The following is a 12,862-nucleotide window of genomic DNA, read 5'->3' as shown; positions in this document are numbered from 1 at the left end:
TTGTTATTGTAAGAGGCTACTTTAATTAAAGAGTTTTGTGTCACAATTTGTTTTCGTATCCTTTATCTTGTATCATTTTCCCTCCCTTCTTTCCACAGATATCCCTTATGCTCCAGAAACAGTAACAGACAAGCCCTGAGCCTGTTTTTCAGGTCTCGGGCTCGAAAACATGCCCAGAACAAATGACTATATCTTCACTTCTAAAAGGGGTAAATTAATAATCTTTTTTCTCAAAGCAATGATACACCTGTGAGTTGGATGCAGAAGAGTCAGAATCAATATAGATATTTTTATTTTAAAGTAAATTCAGATTAAATTATAGTTTCCGTCCAAAAAAAACCCATTACTTATAGTGAAAACCACCCTTGAATGATGGGGATAGTTCAAAGAATCCAAACTATAACATATAATAAGTACCCTGTATCAAGATTGATGCAAAACAAGTGAAATTTGACTTTTTTAGAGAGGTTTAGAAAAAACAGCTCTCATACACTATATGAAAACTACTCTTATTGACATAAATGTTATGATGGATTATCAGTAATCATTTCAAAGTGACACAGAGACATTGGATTAACCTTCAGCAGTGTTTATATGCGTTTTAATGCCCTTGAACACAGCAAAGGTAAGACGTATTTGCCATTTTGGCCACGTAAAGTGAAGTTCTGTGTTGTCTTTCCTGGCTTTCGCTGTCGTGAGTTTTGGTCGCACAGTGATGATACTTATACCAATGGAATCTGTGGAATCTCAGCTTTCATATAATATCTAGTTTGTGCAGATAACATGAAGTATACAATATTGCTACCGTGAGTTATGTGCGAAGTGCGTTAGCACTCTTTCGCTTAGGGCTAATTCAGATGCTTGGCGTTAGATTTCTGATTTGTTTAGGTAAAAATTGTTCATATCGACAGTTAGCTGAGTTTCTTCCTGTTAAGTGGGTATGAAACATTAATAGGTTTTTAAATGTTAAGAAGTCCTGAGACATACAGTATATCCCCCGACTAATCTTTGAAAATAAGTAAGTTCCCCGACTTCTCTAACTTTGTTTTGAGGAATTACCACAATGAACTTAAAACCGTAAGTAAATCAATTATATACCTAAAGAGAGCACCCTGTTCATCACCATAATTATCTTTTGAAGTAATCCAAACTAAATGTAATATGAGAGTTGCATGTATACCTCCTTAATTCACTGTGAAATAATCACATCTCCATACAGATGTAGTACCTCATTTCGGATGCCCCTACCCATGTGGGCCCGTGATCGGCACAGGGTGGGCCCCTGCTGAAAGGAAAACCCCCTGCAGGACTTGATAGGCCCCCTTGATAAATAAATTAAATTATAATGAAACCAGCTGCAATGGATCATGGATCCACCAGGGGGAGCAGTGATTAAAAAGCTGCCACACTGGAACTCATGTGAAATAAACAGCTGATAGATCTACAGCAGGCATGGGCGTAATTTCCACTGGGGACAGGGGGGACATGTCTTTTCAAATTCCCGTTTGTGTCCCCCCCACTTTTCAAATGTGTTTTTGTGGTCATCGTCACGGAGGAGTGTCTGTGTGTGTGTGTGTGTGGCAGGAGTGCATTTTGTGTGAGAGAGAGACAGAGAGAGTTACGGGGGTTGTTGTTAGCATCTGGTGCTAGCTCGGAGCTAACGAGATTTGAAGCTGTTTCAACAATAAGGAGATGGAGAGTCCTCTCCTGTCGGACTGAGATAACGTCAGCTCAGGGAGGTAAAGGACTCGCTGAGTGATTATATTGTAACCTTTAGTCTAAGTTATCTCAGTGGGTCTCAAACAATTTGGTCTAAACAAATATTTCCATCTATTTAATATAGTTCTTCAAAATAAGTTAAAAAAAAATCCAATGTCAGTAAAAAATTAAAAACACAGTTTGGAAGGGGAGTGATTAGTAAAATACGCATAAATAAAAATAAAGAATGCAGACTAGGTAAGATAAAGATATAGAGAGGAGTATATCAATGATTTCTTATTGGTTGTGAGCATATTCTAATGGCTTTTGGAGTATTGAAATATATACAGTTCTGTTTCATATGAGTGTTGATAGCTGTATCCATAAATCTCTTAATTTGTGCACCAGATTGATGCCTTTAAAAAAATCTTACCGGGGGTGCATGCCCCCGGACCCCCCTATAGGATGTGAGGTCATCACAAATAAAACAGGTTCATGGATAGATAAGTTTGCACACTCATTATATACACTACACATTTTTCTTGGATTAGTTAACACCATAGCCCCTAATATATATTTGTAGAAAGGCAGGAAATGGAATTAAATCGAGAACAATGTTTAATTGCAGAGGACCCCCTGTTTTGTGTCCCCCCCACTTCTCAAACCAAAGAAAAAAAAAACACCCTTGACAGCAGGGGTGCCAACCAGTCGATCGCAATCGATCGGTCGATCGCGGGGAGATTCCCAGTCGATCGCGAGATGTGTCTAAAAATAGAACAACAATTTTCTGTTTTATCGTTAATGTCCTATAACATAATCTTCCTGTGCCAGAATAATGCACTTGAACGCAACAAAGCTTTGTGATTGGCCGGCGTGACCCAATGTGTCGGGGCGTGGCTGGTGGGCAGTCGAAACTAGTTCGCTGACTTTGTCCGTGTCAACAGGAGTGACAGTCCGCACACACACAAGACCCCGCACACACACAAGACCGCAATTATGGCAGAAGCAAAAAAGCCCCAAATATATAATTTTCACTCCGAGTGGGAGGATGATTTTTTTTTATCTATTCCAATTCAAAGTCCATCTGTCTCATCTGCAATGTGAGCGTGGCTTTATCGAAGAAGGGTAATTTAGGAGCGGCATTTCAACACAGTTCACAAACGCTACGAGACGGAATTCCCTCCTAATTCTGCCCTACGCTCCCAAAAGGGGAGGGACCTGAAAGGACAGCTAAATGCACAGCAGTCCATTTTCACCAGGCCCAACAACAAGAGCATCTTATCGTGTCAGTCACGTTTAGGGCTGTACGATTTTGGGAAAAAATCTAATTGCGATTTTTCTGACAAATATTAGGATTGCGATTTGAATTGCGATATTTGTTTTTAAGCGACCCAACGGAAGTTTATTGTAAAATGCGGCCATAACTCAACGTACTCCCGTCCCGCAGCCCGAGCTACGAGTGAAATAACTAAACTTACATGTAACTTCCATTGGGTTGCTTTAAAGTCAAGCTTCAGTTTAAGATTCACCCTGTAATAGAAACATGTGATGGAGCATTACTAACCTGACTCAGATGGTTTGTTTCATCAAACCATCTAGGAAAGCTCCATTGGAAGCCATTTGGAAAGGGCAGGCACTTTCGAAAGCACTTGGCAGGTGATTGGATCAATCTGTCTATCACCTTCTATCATGGGCCACTTCTGATTGATTAACAATGGCTGGTACATGTGGATCACAGCACTTCTGATCGGTGTGGATGACTGACACACAAAAAGAAAAGTTTAAAAAAAATCGCAGGCTTTGCGATTTGATAATCGCATCATTTCAAATCGCGATTTCGATTCAAAATCGATTAATCGTTCAGCCCTAGTCACGTTCTTGCGAAACGCATGAAGTCTTTCAAAGACGGCGAAGTTGTGAAAGAAGCATTCTTGGAGGCTGCTGACGCGCTTTTGGTGGACAGGTTTTTGATATAATAAAAACTCAAGTTAGATACCGTTATTAATCAGCTGTAAGTTTTTGTTTGGTTGAACTTATTCATTATAATTATTGTACAAAATGGTAGAAGAATGCAAACATTAAGATCTGTTCTGTTTAAACTGATTATAGTAGAGCGGATAACCATGAAATTGTGCACTTTTTGAAAGAAACATGAAACTTCTACCATAGTTAGTTTATACCATGAGGTTTATTTTCAGATGTGGAGGGAAGTCAGATTTGACCTCTGAGGCCCGGGAGAGGTCAAATCCAAGATGGCCGCCAATAATACTCAAAAATGCCTCACTTTGGAACCAAACACTGTAGAAAAACACTTAAGGTGTCATTTCCGACACATTTTAGGGTGCCCATTCTGTTGGTGATACCTTTGAGACCAATAGAATTCAAGAAAATGCATTTAGATCAATGTGGAGGTCAAATAATGCAAACATAGGGTGGTGAACGATGCAAAAAGGTAGTTTATTTTCAAAATAATAACAGTAATGATAAGGTTAATAATGATGTCAATAACAATAATAACAATGCCAATAACAACAGTCATTGAAATAATAAGTAATTTTTTAACTGATTTATTATTTAACTTTTTAATCATCATCAAGGGACGGAGAAGTGGTTAACAACCCCACAGTCCTTTCATGTCAGGATCACATATTGGTAGTGATCAAAAATCTTAACAGTCCCCAGAACAAAAGCAGAGATCTGTACACTTAAGTGCAGCTTTGACACATGAGCACCGTCCAGTGCACCCTTTCTGACAGTTACAGCGGATCAGCTCATGGCAAGACTTTGCTGCTTCAGGGAGAGTTGTCCAGAGTGGCTGCCACCCAGTGGTTTCTTTTGTCCAGCCCCAATCAGATGGCTCTGGCATCTCTGGGTCCAGGACCAGTGACTGGTTCCAAACGTTAGCCTGAAAGCAAGTACGCTTGATGTGCTGTTTGAGGGCAGCCTGGGTTGGAGGGATGTTTTCTAAACTCCTGGACTTCTGGGAGAAAAGCTGTTTCCTGGCATCATTCACTTCCATGCACTCACTCGTTCGGTCATACATGAGCACCACAAATCTTTCCAGCAGTAACATGGAATCTTCACTGACCTCACTTGGCATGCACAGGAGTTCCTGGAAAGCATCACTGACCTCTGGGAAAGACTTCCATCTCTCCCAGGCAATCTTCTTTCCACGGCCAGCAAATGCAGACACGGTGTCACATCCAGTGAAAGCGTGAAAGACAGGGAGAGTCAGGCATTGGATAGGAGTCATTGTGGCAACCATTTCATGAATAGCGATAAACCGGAAACTCGACCCAACACCAAAGGAAACCCACAGTTCATCGGGAGCTATTTTGCTAAAACAAGCCACTGCCAACACCACCACATCTGTATCAACGGTACGTATGGTCACCTTCTTACAACCTTTATGCACAGCGTCTGCCACATGCAGAAGTAGCCGGGTGTCTGCCTCTTCTTGTGAACATGGGGCAAGGCAGGTCACACATGAATCGGCAGGAGAGCAGAGGACTCCAGTTCCATCTGTTGCATACAGTTCCTTGCCCTGTGCTACTGGCAGACTTACGGCTTCTCGGGCCAGGAAGGAAAATAACTCTGTTTTGTTTTCATCACATCGAAGGAAGTCTTTCCAGTTCTTGGGCATCACAGTAAGGGGAGCCACCCTTTTCCTCTTGCCATTTCCCCTCTTCTGTCTTGTTGAAGCTTTCAGGCTGGCAGATAGGTATACATCCCAGACAAGGTCAACACGGATGCTTACCTCTAGTTGAGCAGAGATGTATGGTATGAACACTGTTTCTCCATACTCTTGAAATGTTCTTGATAACTTTGGATTCAGCATTTGAACCACAGCTGCACCATCTAGAATTACTGCATCAGTCTTAGTAGGAACACTCTTGATTTCAAGCAGATTTGACTCCAGGCAGCGAAGCAGATCTGCTTTAACCCCGAACCGAAGTTTTCCTCCACTTGACAGAGCTGGAGGTGCTGCCTGGTTTTCGTGGGAAAAGAAGTGGTTGATGTCTCCATCTCGTGTTTGACATGAGATGTACAGCCTTGAAAAAAGACCACAGTCACTCTTCAGTGCAGCGAATTGTGCTTTCTCTTTTGATTTGACCTTCACAGGTGGTCTGCTGAATAGTGGCAACTTTTTTTTTGGAAGAGGGTGTGTAATAGGTGTTGTACACCTTTCCAGCCTTTGGGTCACAAACTCGGTGTACTGCTCCTCACCAATGGTATAAATCCTTCTTACAGTATCAGCAACTTGGGTATCAACGATGTCTCTTGTGTCAATGACTAAAAGATCTTGGCTGTGTTCTAGAAATGGATTCCCCATCTCTTCCAGCACCGTGACAAGTGCCTTAACCTCCTTCAGGAATGTGGCTTACACTCCAGGTTGCTGGTCATGGTGTCTAGAGTCACTGGGTCCATGCTGTTGGTGTGTTGCCTGTTCTTCAAACTCTTTAGTGATCCTGGCGATTTCTGGTCCTGCTACCATCCAGCGTCTGAGTGCTTCTGGATTGCCAGTCAGTCCGATAGCCCCACCAGAACCTTTGACCATGGCATTGTTCTGTTCATGGCACTGGTCAAGTGCCATGGCAGAGAACTGGTTGCTGGTTTTGTGCACCACGAAATGTCCAGACTTGAATTCTGCCAGGACATCTGGGTGTCTGTCCGCAAGAGTCATCATATCACGGATGTGTACGGGAAGCCATCTGCTGTAGTGTGTGTGATCCAGGGCGAACATCCAGGGCATGATCTGTGTTAGGGATTCCACGTACAGCTGGAAGTTGCCTTCACGAATGGACCTCATGTACCGCAAAACGAGAAGATGCAATGACAGGGTCTTATGCCAGTAGTCAAAGTGAACACTAGCCTTTGCTTGTTGTATGCACCACTCCTCAAAAGATAGACTGTCAGGTGGCATGGCATCTGTATCATCAGATATGCAATTTTCATTGTATGCTCATTGCAGTAGTGTATAGAGGCTTGCAGCTGTGACCTGGTGTGCATGGCGGGTCTTGGTGACATGTTTGGCATGTATGAAGGAATTTGCTGTTCCAGAACTTGCAATATCAGCCTGGACCAGAGCATTGGTCCAGCCACTGTCGTCTAGCCAGTCTCCCAGCAACTTCAACATAGCCATTTCGATGTGTAGACCACCAAACATGATCACAAAGTGATCTTCTCCATAAGTGTCTGGCCAGGTCCACTGTACTTGTTTAGCGAGAGCATACAGTGGTTGGTCAGCAGCAATGACAGGAATCTGACCAGGGTTCACATGTTGAATTGCTCTTTTTACGATTTCCATAGAGTGCCGAATCATTGCTACTGAATGTGCATTGTCAAGAAAGAGAGGTAATAATGCATTGATTGCTGCAGGAGGGATGACGGCATGGTGAACACAGGCATGGTAGGCAGACCACGATATCATGCCATCAATGGCTGACGTTTCAACAGCTGTCTTGACTTTTCTGAGCCATGCATATTCATCCTCTGTGGCGGCTGTAGAAACTAGGAGGGTGGAGGGTCTCACAGGACCTTGTACAGGTGGCACACTAAATTCCTTTTTGTGGAGGGAAGCTGGTGGCACGACTGTGTATGATGTTGGCAGAGGTTTCACTGACTTGGTGGAAGAGCCATCTTGACTAATCACTAGTACACCACGATCAGTTCCGCTTTGTGTGTGTGATGGATGCTGCATTAGTGAGATTCCAGTGCCGTGGAAGGAATCTTTGGCTGTTGCAGAACTTGGGTTATGGTCTATATTGTCCACAGCTCCTGTTGTGAACAGTCCATTACGCAACTTTGGTGGGCACACAACATCTTCCATCCTAAATTGCTGGCAGACACCATTGGCAATGTTTGATGTGACTTGCAGCAGCCTGTCATAGGAAACACACAATCCCAGGTTGAACAGTGTGTCAACTAACCCCCTACTTCGTGTAACTGCATGGATCTTGAGGGAAAGATATAGAGGGAGTGGAGTTTCTCGGGTGTGCCTTGTACGTGCTGAGCTTGGTGAATCCATGTTCCGTGCCTGCTTCTTACTGTTAAAGACCATCAATTGGGAGATTGTTAGGGCAGGTTTTGTGGTGGTCTGATGCTTAATGTTTGTACCATCAAGTACCATGTTGACGAGAGCCAAGAGAGATGGTGGCACAGCCCTCTGCTGGCAGTTTTCTTGGAATGATCCGTCAAAAGAGAAAGACGAACCAAAGATTTCTTTGCGCACTACTTGTGCTGCTCGCATTAAGTGCATGGCATCACTGTCAGTTTGACAGGCTATCATGAGAGCTGGTCCAATGTCATTCTCAAAACTCAGAAGTGTGTCTCTTCCTTGTGAATGTGCCCTCAGATGTGGAAGCTCAGAAAGCAGTCGTTCTTTCAGTCTGGTGGTGTGAATCCGTTTATCTACAGTCAGACCAAGTTGTTCCAGCCTGGTCTTGTACAACTGAGCGATGTCAGTCAATTTCAAGACAGGGGAAGTGTTCTCATCACTGTTCTTGTCTTCCAGATATGCCACTAACTGTGCAAAGGCTATGCCATGTAGGCAAGTATCATCTCCATCATTGTGTTTAGATGCAGCCTGCCTGGCTTTGTTGTACAATGAAGACAAACAGCGATGATGGTACTTGGCCTCAATGGCAATCATGTCACCCTCTGCGAGCTTGGCCAACAGAGCAGTGTCCTCAAGCTCAAGGGCACACTTCCTCACATTTCTGTCAATGTTGTAGGTTGATGCATTATGCAAACCTGAGGAACCTGCAGCAGGCTCATTGCAAAAGAAGCAAGTATGTTCTGTGGACTGTGAATGGCTGTGGGCAGATCGCGTGTGTACAGATGAGGTACTTTGTTGTTGTGCTGTAGTTAATTTCCCCCGACTTAGCTCATCATATGCTTTTTTGTTGAATTTTAGCCGACATCTCTTGTGCCACTCTGCCTTGTGTCTCTTCAAAGTGGATTCTATGCCATCTCCATCATCTAATCGCTCCAGGTTGAGGTCCATTGGCATATGCTGAAGGGTATGGAACCGGAGAAGGTCTTCTGTGAGGGATACATAGCCACTACCAACAGACTGTTTATATTTGTTTCTGAGAGGACACTGTAAAGGTTCATCTGTTTTGACTTGACAGAGGACACAAATGTCCCAGTTAGTGCTGGGGGGTGGCTTGGATTGCTTGGATAACGAGGGCTGGGTAGGGACCATCAAGCTGTGACGCTTTGACATGGTGAGGGTTAAAATTCCAGCAAGACGTGGGAATCTGAAAAGATAACAATTTAACATTGTATTAAACACTGTTGTCATTGTGTCATTCGGTTTTTGTAGGGTTAGGTTAAACCAAATGACACTTAATGACAATGATATGACATATATGTGTCATATATATATGACATTGACATAATGTTTATGACATGTTCGTGACATGTCCGTGACTGTGTTTTGTTACTGTTATGACAGGTAAAATGTTGCCCAAATTTGACATAATAACCAAGTTGACATCTCTAGAAAATACTCTGTTCAATCATTAAACTACTCAGCTCAAACAGAAATGTTCCAGACTGTCTTCTACTTAAGCTAGGATAATTATTTTGATCACGCTAGCTAGCTAGCTAGCTAGCTAGCTAGGAGTTTTCCTTGCTAGCTAGCAAGGAAAACTCCTTCCTGGCTACAGTCAAATTCAATACATTCGCATTCAAAGGCATATATTAATATTAATATTGTTTTTAATAATATTGTTTGTTCATAGTCAATCTTTTTACCTGTTAGAAATGTCCGAAGTGTCAGAAGTGGCATTTCTGAATACTTCTCACCATGTTGTCTAGCAACAACCCCTCGAATAAGTAGGCTACTGAAGCTTTAGAGCAGGGGGTTTTCAACCAGTGGTCCGCGGTGGTATTGCAGGTAGTCTGTGGAAATGGTCTAGGGGGGTCAACTGCTGATAAATCTGTGCTGAGAATGCATACAAATATCCACACACCCCATGAAATAATAACTTATAACTAAATAATTCTGAGACTACAAAGAAATCAATTGAAGAATGTTCTTGGGTACATAAAAAATAAATATTTTGATATATTTTTACCTTGACTTTAACATAAATGCATTTTCTTGAATTATATTGGTCTCAAATGTATCACCAACAGAATGGGCACCCTAACATTTGTGGGAAATGACACCTTAAGTGTTTTTCTACAGTGTTCGGTTCCAAAGTGAGTCAGTTTTGAATATTATTGGTGGCCATCCCCGATTTGACCTCTCCCGGGCCTCAGAGGTCAAATCTGACTTCCCTCCACATCTAAAAATAAACCTCATGATATAAACTAACTATGGTAGAAGTTTCATGTTTCTTTCAAAAAGTGCACAATTTCCCTTGATTTGAGGGCTTAACCGCTGTACTATTATAGTCAATTATCAATTCAGGTTAAGAAACTAGTGTTGCTTGCATCCTATTTTAAAGGCATTTATTTTTATACTCTACTAAAATGCAACAAAAAAAGGGTTTCATTCTATTAATTTTGTCTTTTTTATTGCACTTTGGCAGCAGATTCCTGTGTAGCTTCAGATCTGAGTTGTCTTATTAGTAAGCCTAATTTATACTTTTGTAGCAACACTATTTTTATACAATGGCAAAGAAAGGGTTCAGAATATTTTCTTTTTTCCCTGTGTCATATGTGGCAGCACTGTTCAATGTTTCTTGAAAACATTACCCACTGTAGTATGTGACGTATGAATAAACTCCAACTCTGTATAAACAACACTGTTGTGTAACTTTAGTTAAATACTTGTATGTGTGTCGAAAGAGGTAAAATAAAGGATCTGCAGTATTTTATGAAGTATTTATCGTACGAAGGTCAGTTTTATACAAGTAGAAGTGTTTATTTACATGGTAGTGGGCTGTCAGTAATGGCTACGCCTCTCTGTTTGGACTGGTAGATCTCGGCAGACTGGCAACTTTAAAAGTAGCTTTCGGTTCAAAAGAGGTTGGGCACCCCTGATCTACAGGTATCTGATATAGCGGACCTTTGTTAAGATCCATATGTCACGGATAGGATCATATTCTGTGCTAAATAAGAGACATGTAATCATTTACAAAACATCACCATGTTTTTATTTAACAAAATAATGTGTTTTAATCCACGTAGGCGTAGGCCTACTACAACTACAAAACCATTGCTTTGTTTTTTCATCACGAAATGCAGACCGGCTCAAACAAACCATTTTTAATCATCATCCTCACTATCATTTAATGTATCATATGTTCGCCGAATTGACATGAAAGCACTAATAAATGTGGTTTAACCCACGTGAGTTTACAACTACAAAAATAATCTGTTTGTTTTTATATCACATCCGACGGGAGGAAATGCAGCACGGCTCTCACTACCGATTTTTAATCCTAATTTAACCATCATCTTCACGATCATTTATGTTTATGTTCGCCAAATTGACATGAAAGCACTGACAAATATGAATATACTGTAGACAACTTCATTAAAACGTTATTAACTTGCTCAAACTCAGTAATTCACTAAAAAGAGGTTTAATTTTAATGAAGCCTCGTCATCTCACCATGGGCAAACGGGCTATAATATTATACTATTGTTAATAGTTTACTGTATAATTAGTGTTTAATATTACTGCTATAAGAATCAAACATTGAGTTCATTGTTGTGTGATGTTAAAATCAGACCGTTGTTTTTTTTAAATAGTCTTTGGCCCCGGCCCCACGAGGACGAAAACGGTCGTTTTGCGTTACTGTTTAGTGTCATTTAGATGTAGCACTTCATTTCAGACTCCAGCTTACAGCTTCCTGCCTACGACCTGCCAAAGACCAGTATAGAGGAATGTTAAGCCCTCCCACTATTTTCCAAGAGGGCGTTGCAAGATTTTCTATTTCAGGTTTTAACCAGGAGATGGCGCTTCATTCACAAATACAGAAAGACAAGTTTCATGGACTTTCAGTTGTGTTTTGAAGAGCATTTGAACACATCAATATTTTAGATCAACTAAAGTATATCTAATCTTGTAATTCAATAATATATAGTCTTTATATATTAAATAATCATAATTATAATGTAAATGTTTACATTAGACTTCTTTATTTGTTATGCTCATACTTTTACCTTTACAATCGTTTGCTTTAATATGCAGTATATTTTTTGTATATTTTTGTGTTTGCTTCCTCCTGCTCCCTTTCGGACACATACTGTATGATTTATTATTATTATTAATATGAAGATATTATTAAGATAAGATAAGATTTGACTTTATTGATTGAACATTTTAGTTTAGAATGTGCTGTCCCACGGTAATTCAGAAGGCTCACAGGTCACATTCCGACCATTATTTAAAACAATAGGTGCTTTCACACCGTCTACAGTTTGATTTGTTTTGAGGGAGCTCTGTCAGCTTTCGAATTACCCATTTGCTTTCGGGGAGCCCTATTTTTCAGAGCACATCCTTCTACTAAATATGTCACACGCACGCTCTGTTGACTGGCGCAGCAGCGCGGATTCGATCAATTGCAATAAAATCACTCTGCTACTACTACAGACGGTGTCACTACCCCGGCGGCTGTGGCCGTTGTTGAAGCCTCTTCAGGCTCCGCATCGGCAGGCCTCTCCCTCGGTGTGGAAGTTGAGTAAAGTTAGAACGATATTGGCAGATTCAGATTTCGCGGATCAATAACTCATGAACAAAACGTTATTCAGACACAAATTACGTCTCCTAAGTACCGCGTGGTAAGGTTGACAACGAACTACAATCACATCTTGATAAAAAAAAAAGCCAATACGTGCTGTCCTCCAAACTGGACACATTAAATTGGTATCTTTCTGCAGCCGGAGAACAAACGAGTGCTCAGGGACCGTCTGCAAAGTGCAACACCGAAAAAAGAGAATACAATAACATTAATCACCTCACTATTATACAGTATATTACTACCACACTCACACATCAATAGTCTCCTGGTGCTCATACTACAGCAGAGAGTTTGGAATAATGTGCTTTTGAATAATGTTGGGGAATATTTATAATGTAAAATCTTCAATAAATATGGTATAATCTTCAACAACGTTACTATTATATTTCTACCAAACTCACCACACACATCAATAGTCTCCTGTTGGTCATACTACAGCAGAGAGTTTGGAAGAATATGGT

The 12,862-nt window shown here is 41.1% G+C and overlaps 1 protein-coding gene across 6 annotated transcripts in view; it reads left to right on the top strand.

Annotated features, from left to right (window-relative positions):
• Positions 1-12,862, top strand: part of slc5a6a (solute carrier family 5 member 6a) — a 160,875-nt gene that overhangs the window by 32,700 nt on the left and 115,313 nt on the right. The window contains exon 1 of one of the 6 annotated variants that reach the window (XM_079642355.1): positions 191-209. The exons of the other annotated variants lie outside the window; for them this stretch is intronic. The gene's annotated coding sequence lies outside the window, so the exon portion shown is untranslated. Of the gene's footprint in view, positions 1-190; positions 210-12,862 lie in introns of those variants that run through there. 6 annotated transcript variants of the gene reach the window in all.

The sequence above is a fragment of the Notothenia rossii genome (assembly GCF_949606895.1).
Source record: "Notothenia rossii genome assembly, chromosome: 8".
Lineage (NCBI taxonomy): Eukaryota > Metazoa > Chordata > Actinopteri > Perciformes > Nototheniidae > Notothenia > Notothenia rossii.
This window is presented reverse-complemented; position numbering and strand designations above follow the sequence as displayed.